This window comes from Triturus cristatus, chromosome 12 (genome assembly GCF_964204655.1).
Source record: "Triturus cristatus chromosome 12, aTriCri1.1, whole genome shotgun sequence".
Classification (NCBI taxonomy): domain Eukaryota; kingdom Metazoa; phylum Chordata; class Amphibia; order Caudata; family Salamandridae; genus Triturus; species Triturus cristatus.
Window position 1 is genome coordinate 106,507,266 of NC_140595.1, and position 19,245 is coordinate 106,526,510.

General features: G+C 52.3%; 1 protein-coding gene across 1 annotated transcript in view; it reads right to left on the bottom strand.

Annotated features, from left to right (window-relative positions):
• LOC146772765 (rho guanine nucleotide exchange factor 11-like) overlaps positions 1–19,245 on the bottom strand; it is a 237,740-nt gene that overhangs the window by 89,395 nt on the left and 129,100 nt on the right.

Genomic DNA, 19,245 nt, shown 5'->3' on the forward strand with positions numbered 1-19,245 from the left:
TGACACAGTTGGACTACAGACACACATGTGGCAAGTGACAAGGTGATGTGTGCCACATAGTACCCCATCACACATGACATGTGTCCACAGGTCATCACACATCAATTGTGCAACTAGATGAGATGACCTGTGCAATATCACTGGCTGCCACACCTAGGGCCTGCACATGAAAGTATGCAATGACAAGTACTTGATGGACATCCTTGTGCGACTCGCAGTCCTCCATTCCTGGCGTGTGTATGCCTCGTATCACCATTGTAAGCATGTGAAACACACCGTACCCCCGCATTCATTGCGTGTGTATGCCCCGTATCACTATTGTACTGGTGCCGTACCTGTACGTGTGAAACGCACCGTACCCCCGCATTCATTGTGTGTGTACGCCCCGTATCACTATTGTACTAGTGCCGTACCTGTACGTGTGAAACTCACCGCACCCCCGCATTCATTGCGTGTCTACGCCCCGTATCACTATTGTACTGGTGCCGTACGGGTACGTGTGAAATGCACCGTATCCCTGCATTCATTGTGTGTGTACACCCCCTATCACTATCGTACTGGTGCTGTACCTGTACGTGTGAAACGCACCGTACCCCCGCATTCATTGCGTGTGTATGCCCCGTATCACTATCGTACGGGTGCCGTACCTGTACGTGTGAAATGCACCGTACCCCCGCATTCATTGCGTGTGTACGCCCCGTATCACTATTGTACTGGTGCCGTACGGGTACGTGTGAAATGCACCGTACCCCTGCATTCATTGCTTGTGTACGCCCCGTATCACTATCATACTGGTGCCGTACCTGTAGGTGTGAAACGCACCGTACCCCGCATTCATTGCGTGTGTACTCCCCGTATCACTATTGTACTGGTGCCGTACGGGTACGTGTGAAACGCACCGTACCCCCGCATTCATTGCGTGTGTACGCCCCGTATCACTATTGTACTGGTGCCGTACCTGTACGTGTGGAACGTACCGTACCCCCGCATTCACTGCGTGTGTACGCCCCGTATCACTATTGTACTGGTGCCGTACGGGTACGTGTGAAACGCACCGTACCCCCGAATTCATTGCGTGTGTACGCCCCGTATCACTATTGTACTGGTGCCGTACGGGTACGTGTGAAACGCACCATACATGTGTGTGGATTTCAAAATTACATAGGGGACACATAGGGGACAAGTATTAGGCCCAAAATGCATGCTGCTTGTCATGGATACAGAGTTTTCAGTTGCAATGTGTCCATCAGGTGTCCTGGAACAGTCAGTTGGCAAAAAAATACAATGTTGCAAAGTGGTTGTTGACTTGACATGATGCGAAAATTTGAACGATGTGAATGCGTGTCATTGGTGTATGTTTAAAGGGATTGGAGTAAACGTACGATGCAAATGAGTCTGACCAATCACTATGTACTCTAAATGAATGCCCCTCAGCAAGACAGATATAAGGCAGCCAGAACCCATGAGAGGGCACTTGCCTGCACAACTTTCGAGTCGACCACATTGTTGCTGTCTCTGCTTCCTCTGGACCATGTTGTGTACTTTGGAGAGGGCCCAGCCATTCACCCTAGAGGAGAATGAGGCGTTGCTGGGCTGCCTCCAACCACAGTACCCCAAGCTGTATGGGAGACCAACGGAGCAGGTGAGTGCTGACTCCACTACCTTTGCCCATGCACCTGTTGTGTGACTGTCAATATTGTGTCCAGGTGGGACAGACATGCTATGTGAAACGAAGCTACACCTGCATTCATTGCGTGTGTACGCATCGCACCCATGGTGTCGGTTAGAATCGTATCACTGTTGTAATGTTGCCATAAGCGGTGTAAAACACTACCTTTGACTGTGCACCAGTTGTGTGACTGTCACTTCTGGCATTGTGTCCAGGTGTGACAGACATGCAATGTTGTTTAGAGTGGGTCCCGGGGGGGGGACATGCTTATGTCTCTCATGCAGAGAATGATGTAGTTCCTGTGTGCACTCCTCACTTGCATTGTGCTTACTGTGACATTCACTGCATAGTGCATGACACATTCAGCCTGGCAAATCCTTGGTGACTTTTTTTCCTATTGTCCTGAGGTGATTCAGTGGTCCCCCCGGTATGACAGGTGACTGTACCTACAGATGTGTATGAGTTGAGTGGACCTGTGGTGAGAGTGTCCAAATGATGTGTACGACCTCATGGACATTAATGTGTGTGAATGTTCCTTGTCATTTGGGTGAGTGTCTATGTGGAGTGTTGCACCACAGCTTCATGGAGGAGGCAACAGCTCTACCCATCTGATGTGACAAGTAAGCCGTGCTGTGTGTCTGACTTGCAGAGCTAGCACGACACCTGTGACTCCCCACAGGCAAGTGGCCCATGTGCAGAGTGAGGGTTGTATCCGCTGTTGTCACTGACAGGCGAGTGATCTGTGCCTGGGTGTGTCTGTCTAGTCTGCTGAGGGTGCGTCAGTGGAGTGGGACATGTGACTGCTTGGCACGTGCTGTCCATCGGCCTGCTGTTGCATGTGCTGCACAGTGTGTGCCATGATCAATGAGTGTGTCGCACCCCTTATGCCACCTGTTGACTTTCAATGCCATGTAGTGCATTGGGGCTTGCACACAGGCCAATTTCTCATTGAGAATGATGCAATTCCTGTCAGCATCCTATGGCCTGGCTCAACATATCAAAGATGTTCAAATGTGTGTCTCTGGGACATGGAGCAGGTGTAGTGATGTTGTCTCACTTTGTCATCCTGACAGGTAACTGCCTATGAGAAGATGTTGATCTGGCGGGACATCGTCAGGGCCGTGAGATCGGCGGGGGATCGTAGTCGGCGCCTACCACTGGTCAGAAAAAGGTGGCAGGATATCCGGTGATGGACCCAGTGGATCGCCCGGGTCCAGCTGGGGATCGACCCTCCTCGCCCCCACGGCGGGCACCGACGCCTGACCGCCCACATGATCCGTGTCCTGGTGGTGGTCTTCCCTGACCTCGATAGGCAGTAACAGGAGAGACTGCAGCAAGGAGAGGATAGGTACATGGCTGTTTGTTGTGTTATGTGTCACCAGCTTTTGGAAGTGCTCTGTAGCCTGGATACACTCCCAGAGTTTATATGTGCAGTGCATTTTCTGTTCCCCAATGTCACCTGGTGCTCTTTTTCATCACTTCCCCTCCTTGACATGTGTCCCCTGGTCTGTGTGTAATCACATTTGCACATGGTCATCTAGGGTGCTAGAAAATCAAAGTGCACATTGCTTTCCGCATCATGTGGGAGGGTGGTCTGTCTCTTGTGTTGGTACCTTGCCTGTGCCATGACCTGTTCACTATGTTGGGGGTCCATATTTGTTGGCACTGATGATGAGTCTCAACATAGGAGTGTGAGGTTTCAACTGAACACCCTTGCAGCATGCATGACCAATGTTGTGGCCTCAGACACGATGTGCATGAGTGGGAGATATGCATAGTGCCATGACAGTTGCTCATGGTAGAGTCAGCTCATTCCAGTAACACGGAGCAGTGTGCCCACTACAGTCCCCTGAGACACCCTGGCCTCCTAATCATGTGTGTCATCCAACACTGTGCACATTCTCTGTGGGTTCAGCATAGGTCTGCCACTGTGGCATTGTTCCCTGGCCTAGTTTGTATTTTTCCAATGTGAGCTACATGTGTCCACTGGACAGGGATACACCATTTGGCTTGTGCATACTCACACTGGGCAGTGCCTGTGTGGCTTTTCACAACAATCTGTTGATGGTTGTTTGTCACAAATATGTGTTGCGAGCCCCACGAGGTGATGTTGTGTCAAGTTGTTGCTGCACAGTTTTTGTAATCCTGATTAAGAGGTGTCACATCTTGATCTGTATCAATCACATTGACTCAGGTATGGGGGGGTTGTGCGGGAGAGGCCTACATGGGCACCCCTGATTTTTCCTTGCCAGCTCTGACCTGTGGGAATTGGCTGTACAAAGAATCGCCGTGCAGTGCCCCTGTGATGGTGGCCAGTGCTTAATGTTCGTGCTTTGCAGCCTGTGTCATTTTTTTAAAAACATGATTTCTGCTCATACATTTTTGGCACCTGTGTGTAGTTCAGATGCAACGCAGTTTGGTCTTTGTGTGCTGACATCTGTGTGGACATTCTGGCTTGCCACGAGGGTGTCTCCACAGTACAGCTATGCTTTTTTACAACCCAATTGCAGGCCCATTAGCTTATGCATTGTCCTGGGTTTGGACATGTGTGCCACTCCACATGACAAGCAGTAGGTCATATGTGTAGCCAACTGTGTCATCAGGTAACGGATGGCCATGTGACAACTGACATAATTCAAGTTGTTAGTCCAAAAAAATTGTACCTTGGCACTAACAGCACTTGTCAACAGTTCTTCATGTTTTAAATGTGGTAATTTGATGATTTGTGTTAAGAACACTAATGTGCCTGCATGAAAGATGTCTCCCAAGGAAGTGCACACCAAACAACATTTCCACTTTCATAGAACACGCTGGCACCTTTTCAAAGAAGCCACTGTTAGAATTAAATGGTGTTGCAGATTCTCCATATACATGTTCCCACAGTGGTCTTGATTTTGTGAAACTCCTTTGTTGTTGGTGATACAAACTAATGAGTGTCAAGACACCAAGACCTCTGTGGGCCCATGTATATGTACTTTCTGCAACACCATTTATTTCTAACAGTGGCTTCTTTGAAAAAGGTGCCAGCTTCTTCAATGACAGTGTAAATGTCGTTTTGTGTGCACTTCCTTGGGAGACATCTTTCATGCAGGCACATTAGTGTTCTTTTCACGAAATGGCGAATTGCCACATTCAATACATGTTGATTGTGTAAAGTATTGTGAGTCCCAAGGTACCAACATTTTTTCGTTTTGTGTTCCAAAGTACTTATAGGTCTCTGAGTGTGGTGACACCTTGAGTATTGAGGTGTGTTAGTTTACCTTGGGTGCACCACTACTGTTTCTTTCAGGGTAAACAAGAGGTGGCATGACTTCATTGTATTGCTGTGCTCACCTGTTCACAGACACTAGCTTCTCAGTGTATTTCTCATTCAAGTTGTGGCCTGGTGTGTTCTTTTTTCCTTGTATCCAAGTGGCATAGTGGGGCTACCAACTGGGCAGTACAGGGCTTACATATGTGCGGAGTAATCTAGCTGTTACTCATGATGCATTGCCTGATATGCACTGGGACCTATTGTTTGTGTGCTCATGTGTCAGATGTATACAGGTGACTGATGCATTTCGGTTTCTTCTCCTTGCCCACAGCACCATCATCCCCAACAGATGGAGACACCTGCACGGACCTGGAGGAGAGACCCAGCGACAGTGCCACCATTGCTGTCGAGTCTGAGGGAGCCAGTGGCACAGAGGGTGAGGGGAGTCAGTCCGAGGACCTGTCTGGCGGCGATACCACCTACGACGCTGACTTCCTCGAGGAGGCAGAGGCTGCTACACCACCTGGCAGCAGCCCCACATCTGTCCCCGCCTCCTCCGTTACCATCTCCGCCCTCCCAGTTGCTCCCGTTCCTTCTGTCAGTGCAGAGGCCCACCATGTCTCCTTCGGCCCCGGCACCGCACCCCCTGCCCCTGTCACCCCTGCTGCCCTCAGTTAAGAGTCTGTGGACATACTGCAGCAGTTGCAGGTTGGGCAGGCATCGGTCCTGACTGTCCTCCATGGCCACACTACACTGCTCACACAGATGGTTTCATTCATGGCGGGCATGTCAGCAACGATGTGTGACCAACGCAAGATTCTGCGGTCCATGGACTCTTCCCCGACGGCAGCAGTTACTCTCCTGAAGCGCTCCGTCCCCCCCCCTACCCTGGACCCATCCACACTTCCCTCTCACATACCTGTCCAACGCACACCCAGACAGTCACGAGCACGCACCCCACCAGACACAGGCAGCACACCCCCAAGTAAGGCGAAGCGCACACCTCCTGGCACGCACACTTAGGGGGATGTAGGCACACCCACAGGGTCTGAGGACAGACGACATACACGCAGCCACAGTCACAGTCCGCAGTCCTCACAACCCTGTCCCTCCAAAACCACTCCCCTTGGCTCCTCTGCCAAATGCTCACCCAAGCAGCTCTTTCTGGCTGAGCTGGACCTCGCCCCGCTGAGCCACCACCCCACAAGCAGGCGAGGAAGTCCCCGGGCACGGGAGTTGAGTCCCCCACCACGTCGACCCCCTCCCCCAAGAGCGCTGCACCCCATCCCTCGCCCACCACACCCTCCCTTGACCCTGGGGAATCCTCAGGTGCAAGGGTTGTGCTGGACGTACTTGCAGCGGTGTGCAGCGCCAAGCTCGCCTCCACCTTCGGTGCTGACCCACCCCCTGTGGTGAAGACGTCCACCCCTGTACCCACCACACATACCCTTCCCCCTCCTGTCCCTGCGGTGCCTGGTACTGCCCCCGATGATGCCCCACCACCGTTCGACAAACCTGGAGGTTCATTTGTGCAGGCAAGCTAGGGGTAGACGCGGTCCCCTACGTCCCCTCTTGGACTTTACATATGGACTGGCCATTGGCCTGTGTAAATAGTCTATTTGTTGAATTGTTTTTTTTGTACTGACTAAAGCCTCTTGTTTTACTTTCAACACTATTGCATTTCAGGTACTTGATGTTGGTGATGAGGCTCCTGGAGTTGGTGTTCTGGTAATGTGTTAGGGTTCTGAGAAATGTTTTTGTATGATGGTCATGAGGTGGACCATGGTATCTGTGTGCCATCACAATGTCTCTGCAAAGAATCATTGGTAGTGTGTGTTCATTTTGTTTTGAGACATTGTCCCAAGGAGTGTTCCTTCCTCTGTGGCACCTGACATCTTCCCTGCAAACAGTTGCACAATTGTTGTGCTGACCTGTGTCAACATTTCCTTTGTTGGTGACGGATCCCTTCAACAATGGCCATGCCTGCTCACCGATGTCTCCTGCTGAATCGTCTGTGCCATCCTTGCTAGTCACTGTACTTGTATTTTGAGTATGTAGAAAGGCCTTCAGGGACAAATTCACCCCTTTCAGCACTATGCATGTGTGTAATCACGGCCTACCACACAAATGGTACTTGTTATGCAGGGTATTTGGGCACCTGACTCACAATTGTGGGCATTGTATCTAGGGGAATTCCACACTATTCCTTCCATGAGAGACAACATCTTGGTGGCTGGACCAGCACCTGGACATTCCTATCACTCATGGGATGTGCGTGACAGTGTGTGTTCCCTTTGGCTATCTTAGTTTTGTAGGCAGTTACATGACTATACAGTCTTGTGGCATGGTATCAGGGTGTGTATTGTGCTGCATCCGCCATGGGTGGGTATGCATGTGTTATTTGTCCTCACACCCACATGTGGTGTGTCATGCAGTGGGAGAAAGACATCCATCCTCCTGGGAGTGGGACACTGCTGTCAGTGATGTGTTGTTATAGCACTATCATCATAGTCCAAAGTTAGGGATGCGTCCATACCACCATGTAGGTGTGGTCATTTGATAATGAGGTACACCCCCCCATATCTCTGTCCACTGCTGGGAGTCCTCTGCACCCACCCCCATGTCTCTGTCCACTGCTGGGAGTCCTCTGCACCCACCCCATGTCTCTGTTCACTGCTGGGAGTCCTCTACACCCACCCCTCATATTGCAGGCCACTGCTGGTAGTCATATGCACCCACCCCCATGTCTCTATCCACTGCTGGGAGTCCTCTGCACCCACCCCCATGTCTCTGTCCACTGCTGGGAGTCCTCTGCACCCACCCCCATGTCTCTGTCCACTGCTGGGAGTCCTCTGCACCCAACCCTCATATTGCAGGCCACTGCTGGTAGTCATATGCACCCACCCCCATGTCTCTGTCCACTGCTGGGAGTCCTCTGCACCCACCACCATGTCTCTGTCCACTGCTGGGAGTCCTCTGCACCCACCCCTCATATTGCAGGCCACTGCTGGTAGTCATATGCACCCACCCCCATGTCTCTGTCCACTTCTGGGAGTCCTCTGCACCCACCCCCATGTCTCTGTCCACTGCTGGGAGTCCTCTGCACCCACCCCCATGTCTCTGTCTACTGCTGGGAGTCCTCTGCACCCACCCCTCATATTGCAGGCCACTGCTGGTAGTCATATGCACCCACCCCCATGTCTCTGTCCACTGCTGGGAGTCCTCTGCACCCACCCCCATGTCTCTGTTCACTGCTGGGAGTCCTTTGCACCCACCCCCATGTCTCTGTCCACTGCTGGGAGTCCTCTGCACCCACCCCTCATATTGCAGGCCACTGCTGGTAGTCATATGCACCCACCCCATGTCTCTGTCCACTGCTGGGAGTCCTCTGCACCCACCCCCATGTCTCTGTCCACTGCTGGGAGTCCTTTGCACCCACCCCCATGTCTCTGTCCACTGCTGGGAGTCCTCTGCACCCAACCCTCATATTGCAGGCCACTGCTGGTAGTCATATGCACCCACCCCCATGTCTCTGTCCACTGCTGGGAGTCCTCTGCACCCACCCCCATATGTCTGGACACTGCTGGTATTCATCTGCACCCACCCCTATATGTTTTGTCCACTGCTGGTATTCATCTGCAGCCACCCCCATATGGCTGGAGACTACGGGTATTCATCTACAGCCACCCCTATATGGCTGACCACTGCTGGGAGTCCTCTACAGCCACCCCTACATGTCTGGACACTGCTGGTATTGATCTACAGCCACCCCCATATGGCTGGCCACTGCTGGGAATCCTCTGCAATCACACACCCACCCCCTTGGAGCCGTACACTGCTGGCCTGGACCTACACACACACCAATATGAAGGAAACATGCAGGGCCAGACCGTAACCCCACATTTGTGGCGTGTGTACGCCTCATATCCCAAATGTACTGGTGCCGTACCGGTACGTGTGAAACGCACCGTACCCCCGCATTCATTGCGTGTGCACACCTCGTATCCCAAATGTACTGCTGCCGTATGGGTACGTGTGAAACGCACCGTACCCCCGCATTCATTGCGTGTGTACGCCCTGTATCACTATTGTACTGGTGCTGTACGGGTACGTGTGAAACGCACCATACCCCCGCATTCATTGCGTATGTACGCCCCGTATCACTATTGTACTGGTGCCGTACCTGTACGTGTGAAACGCACCGTACCCCCGCATTCATTGCATGTGTACGCCCCGTATCACTATTGTACAGGTGCCGTACCTGTACGTGTGAAACGCACCGTACCCCCGCATTCATTGCGTGTGTATGCCCCATATCACTTTTGTACTGGTGCTGTACCAGTACGTGTGAAACGCACTGTACCCTCGCATTCATTGCGTGTGTATGCCCCGTATCACTATTGTACTGGTGCCGTACCTGTACGTGTGAAACGCACCGTACCCCCGCATTCAATGCGTGTATACGCCCTGTATCACTATTGTACTGGTGCCATACGGGTACGTGTGCAACGCACCGTACACGTACACTTCCGTTGTTGCGGTACGCAGGGGTTGCTGGACACGCCCCCCCAAGTGACCAGACCCTGGTGGTACTGTATGGGCTCCATATTATAGGTTTGGCTTTGGGTATGGGGTATATTTCCTGCCCCTCACCCCCCCCCAGCCCCTGGGTGTTGTTCTCACCTTCTGCTGCGTGTGCGTCCGTTTCGGTGCACCAGGTCGTAGGCTAAGAGGACCGGGATGACACGTACGATGGGGTTCATGGCGTGTACGTCGCGTACCGGGGCTCCGTTTGTAGGACTCTGCTTTTACGGCTGTTTTTGACTCCCGTAACAAAAGAGCCGTAGGGACGAATCGTACTTGCGTGGCCGGAGACAGCTGCTTAAATACGTCCGGACGTCGCGTACAGGCTGTTCCAGATCGGAATCGTAGTTTTTTTTTACCCGTACGGACTTTTGTACGATTCGTACGGAAAGAGGTTGTCTGTACGAATCGTACTTCCTAGGTTGTAAGGAAAGTTTACCGGGTACGAGTCGTAAGGAGAAAACGCTTCCGTACAACGATTCGTACAGCCTTTTTCCAGGATTGGAATCGGCCCCTTATTGTCTGCATACCAGAAGGCGGCCAACAATACACAAAGTTTGTCCAAAAATTCTTGAAAAGTTTGAAACATGAATTAAAAACTCTTAAATCCAGATTAATAGAACCACTAATTCTATCCTATACGCAAATGGTACTTTTTATTTGTTCCATTAGATTCATATTTGTATTAACAGTTAAGCAAGAGAGTGCAATATAAAATGGCCCTTTCACATTACTCTCTAAGCTGCAAAATCCAACAAAATTCAAGAGGAGTGACAAAAGCAAAACAAATTAGAGAAAGAAATGACCTCATCCAGAAAAGAAGTAGCAACAAAAAACAATACATTTCAGGTACATCTATTTGGAGAGCAATTGGACAGCTTTACTGATCAAGGGTGGATAACATGAGATTATGAAAAGATATATGTACTTATCTGTAAAATAGTTTTGAAACTATTCCGCCACAGAATTACTGGGTCCATACCTGTCCTTATTTGTTGCCCCATCTTTTTTTTTTTTTTTTTTGAAACCGTTTATTACAAAATTAAAAAAATATACAAAGATGGGCCTACAACCTTCAGGCCGGCCGCTAGCAGACAGAAGGAGCATATGGTACAAACAATAGCGCGCATGCTGCGGCAAAGGGAAATGCACAGGAGTTAGCAGCGTTGATAGCCACACCATCCGGACCCCATATAACGGTTTCTTTTTGATATAAATAACAACAGGAAACAAATCCACAAGGCAACCCACAATCGGAAACAGCAACATGTGCTCCCCTAGAAGGGGGACCCTACCAATCCATAGGAGTATCAAGGGGGGGAAAAGGTCAGGACAGGGACTAGGTGGACTCAGTGCCCGGTACCGGGGCGATAAACCGGCTAAGGGGACGGGGCCGGAGACGGATCGGGCAATAACGGCGGGGTACAGATTCCCCCGCGGTAGGCGTTCCAGGGGCCCCATACTTTCACCCATGTCCCAGGTTTACCTCTCGCAACATACACCACCTTTTCCCGAAACATGCACCAGTCCATGTTGTCCTTCCAGGCCGAGACGGTCGGCGACCTCTGGGAACCCCACAGTTGGGCAATGTCGCGTTTGGCCACCATATATCCCAGAGTCACCCACCACGTCTGTGGCGCCGAGTAGTCGGTTGGTTCCCATACATTCAGAAGGCATCTCCTCGCTTCAGGCAGCAGCGACACACGCGTAACCACCCGCAGGACCTCATGCACACCACGCCAGAATCGCTCCACCTCCGGGCAGTCCCACAAAATATGAAGAAAGGTCCCCAAAGAACCACACCCACGCTTACACAGCCCGTCCACAGCATAGCCCATACGCAATAGCCTTGGCCCCGTGACGTAGACCCTATGGAGTATCTTGAGCTGGACGAAGCGAAGGCGGGCCGGTATGGCCACCTCTTTCGGGGAGGCCACCGCAGAGACCCAGTCCTCGTCGTCCAGCTCCAATCCATCGGCAACCCATGCCTCACGAAGGCTAGTTAGCAATCCCGCGCGGTCATTAATAAGTTTTTTATAGATTAGTGAAATCGTGCTTTCCGGTACATGTCCATCTAGCACTCTGTCCTCCAGAGGGGAATACTCCGGGATGGAGGCAACATCCGGGAAGACGGAGCCTAGCGCATGACGGATCTGCATATACCGAAAGTACTCCCTGTCCTGCAACTGGAATTCCGTCTGCAGCATCTCGAACGTTTTGAATCCCCCCCTAGTCCAGAGATCACCCACTCTGCTGATGCCTATCATGTCCCACCTCTCGAAGCCCTTCGAAGTCCACAGGGTGCCCAACTGCTCAGATGCGTATAGTGGCGACGCCCGGGTCAAACGATCTTTCCACCCCATCGCTACATTAGCCGGGTGCCACACTCGTACCATGACACGCGTGGGGCCCGTCAGACGTGCGTCGAGCGAGCTGGAGTAAAGCGCACGGTTATAGTCACCACCCGGCAGTAACATCTTATCCATTTCAAAGGCCGGGTTTAGAGCGGGCCCGTACATGCCGTGATTAATCGCAGCCAGCTGGGATGCCCAATAATACCGTTTGATATCCGGGAGGGCAATCCCCCCGTCATACCACGGGAGCGTCAGCTTCGCCAGGGCGATACGCGGTCTCCCCACCCAGAACAGGCGGCGCTGCAAACTCTCCACTTCGCGGAAGTAGCGCGCCGGGACGACGTCCATTGTGTTCTGCAGAGCGTACAGGAAACGCGGCAGCGACATCATCTTAAACAATGCCGTCCGGCCGAGCGGCGAGAGCGGCAAGCGCCTCCAACGTGCGACATCCTCCTTCAGGCGCTGGAGGGGGGGAAGCAAGTTCTGACTATATCGGGCCTCCGCATCCAGGGTAATGAAGACACCCAGGTACCGAAATCCCCGCGGGGCGATCTGGATAGGACAGCCCCGCGGAAGGATAGGATCCTCCCCAGATAGAACATAGACGCACGATTTAGCCCAGTTGATGACAAGGCCGGAGTTAAAACCAAATGAATGCAATACATCAACCAGTACTATCAGTGACTCACGTGGGGAAGCCAGGTATAGGAGAATATCGTCAGCGTATAGAGATACGCGGTCCTCATACTCGGGGGTCCAGCGGAGACCACGAATAGAAGGTTCCCACCGCAGCCACTCCGCCAGGGGCTCCAAGGCGAGCGCGAAAAGGAGCGGCGACAACGGGCAGCCCTGCCGCGTGCCTCTGCCCAGCTCGAACGGAGCCGATACTCTACCGTTCACGACCACCTGTGCCAGCGGGCCAGAGTACAACAATTTAACCCAACTGATAAACCCAGGGCCAAACCCAAATTTCGTGAGCGTCGCCCAAATATATGGCCATTCCAGTGTGTCAAACGCCATAGTGGCGTCCAAGGACGCCAAGATGGCCGGCTCCCGTATGTACGGGACACGTGCGAGCACCCCATGCAAACGCCGCAGGTTAAGCGCTGTGTTGCGATGGGGGATGAAGCCGGACTGATCCTGGTGAATCAAGTCACACACTACGCCGACCAGCCGATTGGCCAACACTTTGGCAAGAACTTTGGGCTCCGCATTCAATAACGAAATGGGCCGATAGGATGTAACTCGGTCCCGCGGCCTCCCCTCCTTGTGGATAACCACAATTGTAGCCAGACGCTGGTCTAGCGGGAGGGAACCCGTCGAGTGGGCCGCAAGGAACATAGCACGGAGATGTGGTGCCAGCGCATCCGGTCGCAGTTTATACAACTCGATAGGAAGACCATTAGGACCCATGGCCTTGCCGGAAGCGACCGAGCGTATGGCGAGGGCAATTTCTTCAGAAGTTGGAGCGGCGTCCAACGACACTCTGTCCTCCTCCGAAAGGGAAGGCAGCGCGATATCTCTGAGCAGGGCATGGGAATCCTCTTCAGAGCGGGAGGACACCGGGGAATACACCCCACGGAAATAGTCTGCAAAGCAAGAAACAATTTCTTCCGGGTCAGTGACACACACACCATTCTGTTTCTCAATCAAAGGGACAACTCGACTCGCTCTCTCCTTTTTGTCCAACCACGCAATCAATTTACCAGCCTTATCACCCACATCGTACAGTCTCCCCTGTTGCTCTCTACTGAGGCCCCTGGCCGCCTCCGTGACGAGGGCCTTATAGGCCGCTTGCTTGAGTCGGAGAACATGTAATTTATCATCCGTCACCCCATATTCTAGATCACCCTCCAACTCGGTTATCTCAGCTTCAACACGGGTCACCTCCTCCTGCTCGCGCCTCCGGGAGTGGGAAATAAGGGACAGGGCCTCTCCCCGGAGTACCGTTTTGAACGCCTCCCACAGTGAGACCGCCGACGACACAGACCCCACATTCTCGTCAAAGTAGCGCTTAAGGGATTTAACCAGCTCCGCGCGAATGGTGGGGTCACGCAGGTACCAGGGATTAATCGGGGCCACCCTACCCTCTCCCCTCGGAAGAATATCAAAGCGCAACAAGAGCGGGGAGTGGTCCGAGATACCCCGTGCCAAATGGCTCACCTCTCCCACCCTCCCCACATGAGCCGCCGGAACCAGGACATAATCTAGCCGTGAGAGACTACCATGAGCCCCGGAATGGAAGGTGTACTGTAGCTGCGTGGGATGTTTCAAACGCCAACAATCCACCAGCCCCAAGGTATCCAAGAGGCCAGGCAACCACGCCTGGGCCCGGGGGAGATCCCTAGGGGGGTGACGGTCCACCGCTCCGGAAACCACAGCATTAAAATCTCCCCCCACCACTAGAATCCCCTCCGGAAGGCCAAGGAGGAGGCGCCCCAGGTCCGCAAAGGTGGTCGTCTGCAGCCCCGGCGGGACATATACGGACACAAAAACGACCACTCTGCCCTCCATTCTGCCCACCAAAACCGTGTAACGTCCCCTGTCGTCATGGAGCACCTCATCAATCTCCAACGGGAGTGAGGTCTTAACCATAATGCCCACACCCCTTGAACCAGACGTGAAGCCCGAATGGGCCACAAGGCGGTAGCCCCGTCGATTCATAGCACGAAAGGAGTTGCCAATGAGGTGTGTCTCCTGCAGAAAAACTATATCGGGCGAAATTCGCTTCAAGAACTGCAGGACCACACCTCGTTTTATCCTGTCCCCCAGTCCATTAACATTCCAGGACAACAAACTCAGTCCCCTACCCCCCATCATAAACAGAAGCCATCACTCGTCCCCCAGAGAGCACTGTAGAGATAACACAATGATACATTTGCCTTGTGGTATAAACGAACAACACCCCACCCCAACCCACCCGCCCCAACAAAACTCCCCCCTCCCTGCACCCCTGCATGAGCCCGGACAGCCCCCCCAACTTGCAGTGTGCCTGTCGCCCCTATATAATGAAACTAGCTAGACCCCCTAGAGGAGGAAAGCGTACCCCTTCCAGACCCCACCCAACCTCCATGGGAGAGGAAAGAACAAAGACAGAAGCTTGGTCGAAAGTGGCATCATAGTCGTCCAGAGTGAGGACCAATATCAACCCCTCAGTCCCGATCCAGTGGGCCGTCTCCTCCCGCCGCCCCCCCCCCCCGCCATCTCGACCACGATCCCCAGACAGAGTATCCAGCCAGTCCCCGGCCGCTTCGGGACGATCAAAAAAGTGCGTGCGACCATCCACCTCCACTCGCAGCTTGGCCGGGAAGAGCATGGCATTTTTTAGGTTCATGTCCCGAAGTCGGCGCTTGACGCCCAGGAAGCTCAGTCTCTGCTTTTGGACCGCTTGGGTAAAATCAGGGTAAAAGTTCACCTCCATATTTTCCAGCTTAATCGGCCCTTGCAGTCTGGAGGCTTGCAAGATCGCGTCCCTGTCCCGAAAGTTAAAAATCCGGGCAATGAGAGGTCGCGGAGGCGCTCCGACCTTCGGCCTTCCCCCGGGAACTCTGTGGGCCCTCTCCACGGCAAAAAATTTACTCAGTCCCCGAGGCTGGAGATGGGTAGCGATCAGGTCTTCCACAAATAGATCCGCCGCCGCTTCCTCCCGTCCCTCGGGTACCCCGATGATGCGGATGTTGTTCCTCCGGGCCCGACTCTCGGAATCCTCAAGGCGCCGATCCATAAGTGCACTCGCCTGACGAAGTCGGCGCACCTCCGTTTGTAGGGCCGCCACCTCAGTCGTGAGGCCCGATGCGGTTTGGGCCAAAGAATCAACCCGGTCGTTGGTCTTAGAGAGATCAGCCCTCACCAGGCCAACATCCACGAGGACCGCGTCGATCTTATGTGCCAGGGTATCGAACCGCTGGCCCACCGAGGCCTTCATCTCGGCAATGGCGCCCATGACGTCTTGCAGAGTCAGATCCGTGGGCAAGTCCGGAGCATCAGAAGGGCCCTCAAAGGACTTGTGTGGTCCGCCAGGAGATCCCCTCTGGAGGGTATAGCGGTCCATGATGTTGGCCTGGTGTACGGCGCCACGCCGGGTCGACTTGGTCTTTGATCGATCTCCATCTTGTTTCGTGGCCATCGCCACAGTTCTCACACTCGCACCAGCGACGCCGTAGAGGGCAGGCAATCGGGGCCACGAGCTCCGGGGGGGCCACCCCAGATCGGCGGGGTGGGTCACAGCCGGCAGGCAGGCAGGGTCCCCCAGCGAGGCCACACCAACGCAAAGAGGTCCGCGATCTCATTTGCAGAGAAGGCGAGGGGGTGCGAAAGTGAAAGCGAAAGTGCGGGGTACGCGACCCGCCAGGCCCAGCCCGCCGTTGTTGTTCACTTTGCCACCAGGTCACCCCCCAGCGCAAATCCGGGGTCCGGCGAGGAGAAGGCCGCAAACTTCAATCGGTGCTCACTCCGGCACCCGAGGTCCGATTTGAGAACGAGAAACGAGTACCACCTCAGCTCAGGCTCACCAACACAGTCCCCTCAACCGAGGCAGGATGAATACAGGATAAATGTAGGAGGTTGCGGAGGTCCTCGGGAGCCTCGCACCTACGCGGCCATCTTGGTTGCGCGCTAGGCTCCTCCCTGTTGCCCCATCTTTGACGGTGGGAAGTACCATTCCTTTATGACGTTACATGTAAGCATGCAATTCACCGGTGCATATGCTTCTATCGCTCTTAGGCATACCTTAATTGAAGCATAAGCTAGATTTCATGTGGGTACTTGGACACAATGCAAAGTCTTGGCATTTTCTATTTTTGTAGGTGACTGGTCTATGTGTAGCGCCCCCCATTTTTTTAAGATTCTTTGTACCTCTCCCTGATCTAGTTCCCACTCCTGCGAGATACCTTCTGTCTGCCTCATCTGTCTGCGTCCATGGTTTTCTACCCCAGCATGTGTATCGCTGTCAGTGATATCTTTTTTTTGGAGTGTCCATATTCAGATCTCCTGTGCTAGTTTGCATAGCACACATCATGGAAGGCCTTTCTGACACCCCCCCCCCCCAACCACCCACCCTCCCCTGTTTGTCCACGAAGAATATTTGTGTTGGGTTGTCTGTTTGGATCTGTACTACTATCTCTCTGATATGTTTGTGAAAGGCCTTCAAGTCAAAGAAGTCTGTTGTGAGTTCTAATATTTGATTGAGTTTTTCAGCTTTCTGTGGGTTCCATTAGCCCCTGATTTTTTTATTCTCCTGCATGCACCCACCCAGTGTAGGGTGAGACTGTTGTGATGGTGACCTAGAGAAGTGGGTATTTTGAGTGGCCTGCCTCTTGTGATGTTTTCTGCTATCCATTACTATATTGACTTTTGCACAAGATCCTCCCAGTCCCCCACTGATTGTAACCATTGGCTCAGCAGCCTTTCTTGGTTGAGTGTCCTATGGAGTCTGGCAGGTGGGATTCATTTAATGCTTGAAGCCATCATTCTCAGCAATTTCAGGTTCACAATCTCAGATGGTCTCTTCCTGCAGTGGCAAACCTGCTATGTCAACGACTGCACGCTCTTTTGAACCAGGCATGCCTTTATCGCAACTGAATCTGCCCCAGCTATCCATTTTAGTCATAGGGAGTGGTGAAGACTTCTCATTGTTCGCTTAAAAACTCAGTATGTCTACTACTTCCATCATTATTTGTATACTGTTCTGAAGGTCTTGCGAGTTTGCCTTTTACCATCCAATTGAATCGGTAGGGGTACGCTTGTATCTCCTGCTTTCTCAAGTGAGCTGCTACTTCTGCAAGACATTTTGCAAACACACTTGGTGCTGACTTTATCCTAAAGGGTAAAACTCTGAATTAGTAATGTGAATTGTGTACCAAAAACGTGAGGGATTTTTTGTGCTTGAAGTTCATCAGGGTGTGCAAGTATGTGCCCCTTGAGGTCTACAGTTGATATGTAATCCTCTTCTTTTAGCAATGGGATGGCTTTCTACAGTGAATATGTCTTGAGATTTTGTGTCTGATTAATGTCTTCTGTAATCTCAGGTCTATGATGGGTCTCAATATTAAATTTTGTTTGGGGATGAGGAAGCAGAGAAAGTACAGTCATTAGGTTTGTTACTCTTTTGGCACCTGCCCTACTGCGTCCTTCTGTATGAGGTTGTGTATTTCCTGTTTTTAACAGTGTCATTTCCTCTCCTTTGCAAGCTCTCCTGTTTGGCTTGACATCTGATGTTATCATTCCTAACTCTAGGCAGTAACTGTGTTTTAAGACGTTCGCACCCATTTGTGATAGGTGATGTTCCTCAATTCCAGGAGCAAACCTCCCAGTCTACTCACTAAATGTGTTTGATGCTGAGGGCTTCTCTTTGCAAGTCACTTGCTGTCTGTGGCTGATCCACTTATGGTCTGCCATCACCAAAGGCCGTGACTCAAAAGAAGTGACTCCACGCCAATGGGTATGGCCATGCAGTACTAGGTCTCTACACACTCACCCCTTGGGAGCACTGTGTTGGTTGTAGAATGGTCTGCAAATTTCCTCTTTCAATTGCTCTCCTGGTAGGAGGTGTTGTAAATTGAAACAACGATGTGATTAAGCATTTACTAAAGACATTAATTCCCCTTTTATAGATCATGTTTTCTCTGTTATGTTGACCGAAGTTCGGACTCCATTTTGTACTGTCATGCTTCCACGTGTTCCCCACGAGAAGAGTCCAACCTCTGTGTTAGTTGCTCTTGCAATCTGCCTAGTAACAGTCTATAAATAGCTCCTTTGTCCATCTGGCACATGCCCAGACTTGACCACATCTGTTATCAGTTAGCCTTACTTGACCATGTTTTCGCGGGCTCAAGGAGTGCGTTAGCTCCGCCCACATATTGATTCAGTATCGAAAATGACCATAAATGGTAATGTTCTTCGGCCTCATGTTGTATCCACCCACTTATGAGCCCCTCTGTTGTGTATAAAAGGGGACCATGTACGAAGGTTCTTTGTGCTACTCTATGCAATACTGAAGAGTGTTGTGTGGATTGTAGGACCACCCTTAAGGGTTAATAAATGCTGTCTTTGTACTTTGCAGTTTCCGTGCCAACTTCCTTATAGATTCCATTACAGGAGAGCGAACCCTTGTGTCCTGTGGGCCTAGCTGGGGCCTGTATTCATCAATTGGCGCCCGTCACGTGGGGCTCATCGGCGACTCGGATGCTCGAAGGACTGGTCGCGACGACGGTGAGGAATTGAGCCGGGGACGTGATCACTGCCAGCGGCGCTTTAGCCCTGGCATCCCGAGGTTTTTCTTCCTTCCCTTCCGAGCTGACCGTCTGGGTGGCGCCGGTCCTCGACTGAGACCTTTTCTGTCGGTCTTGCCGTGAAAGCCGTTTGGGCGATTGTGGAGCTTGGCAGTT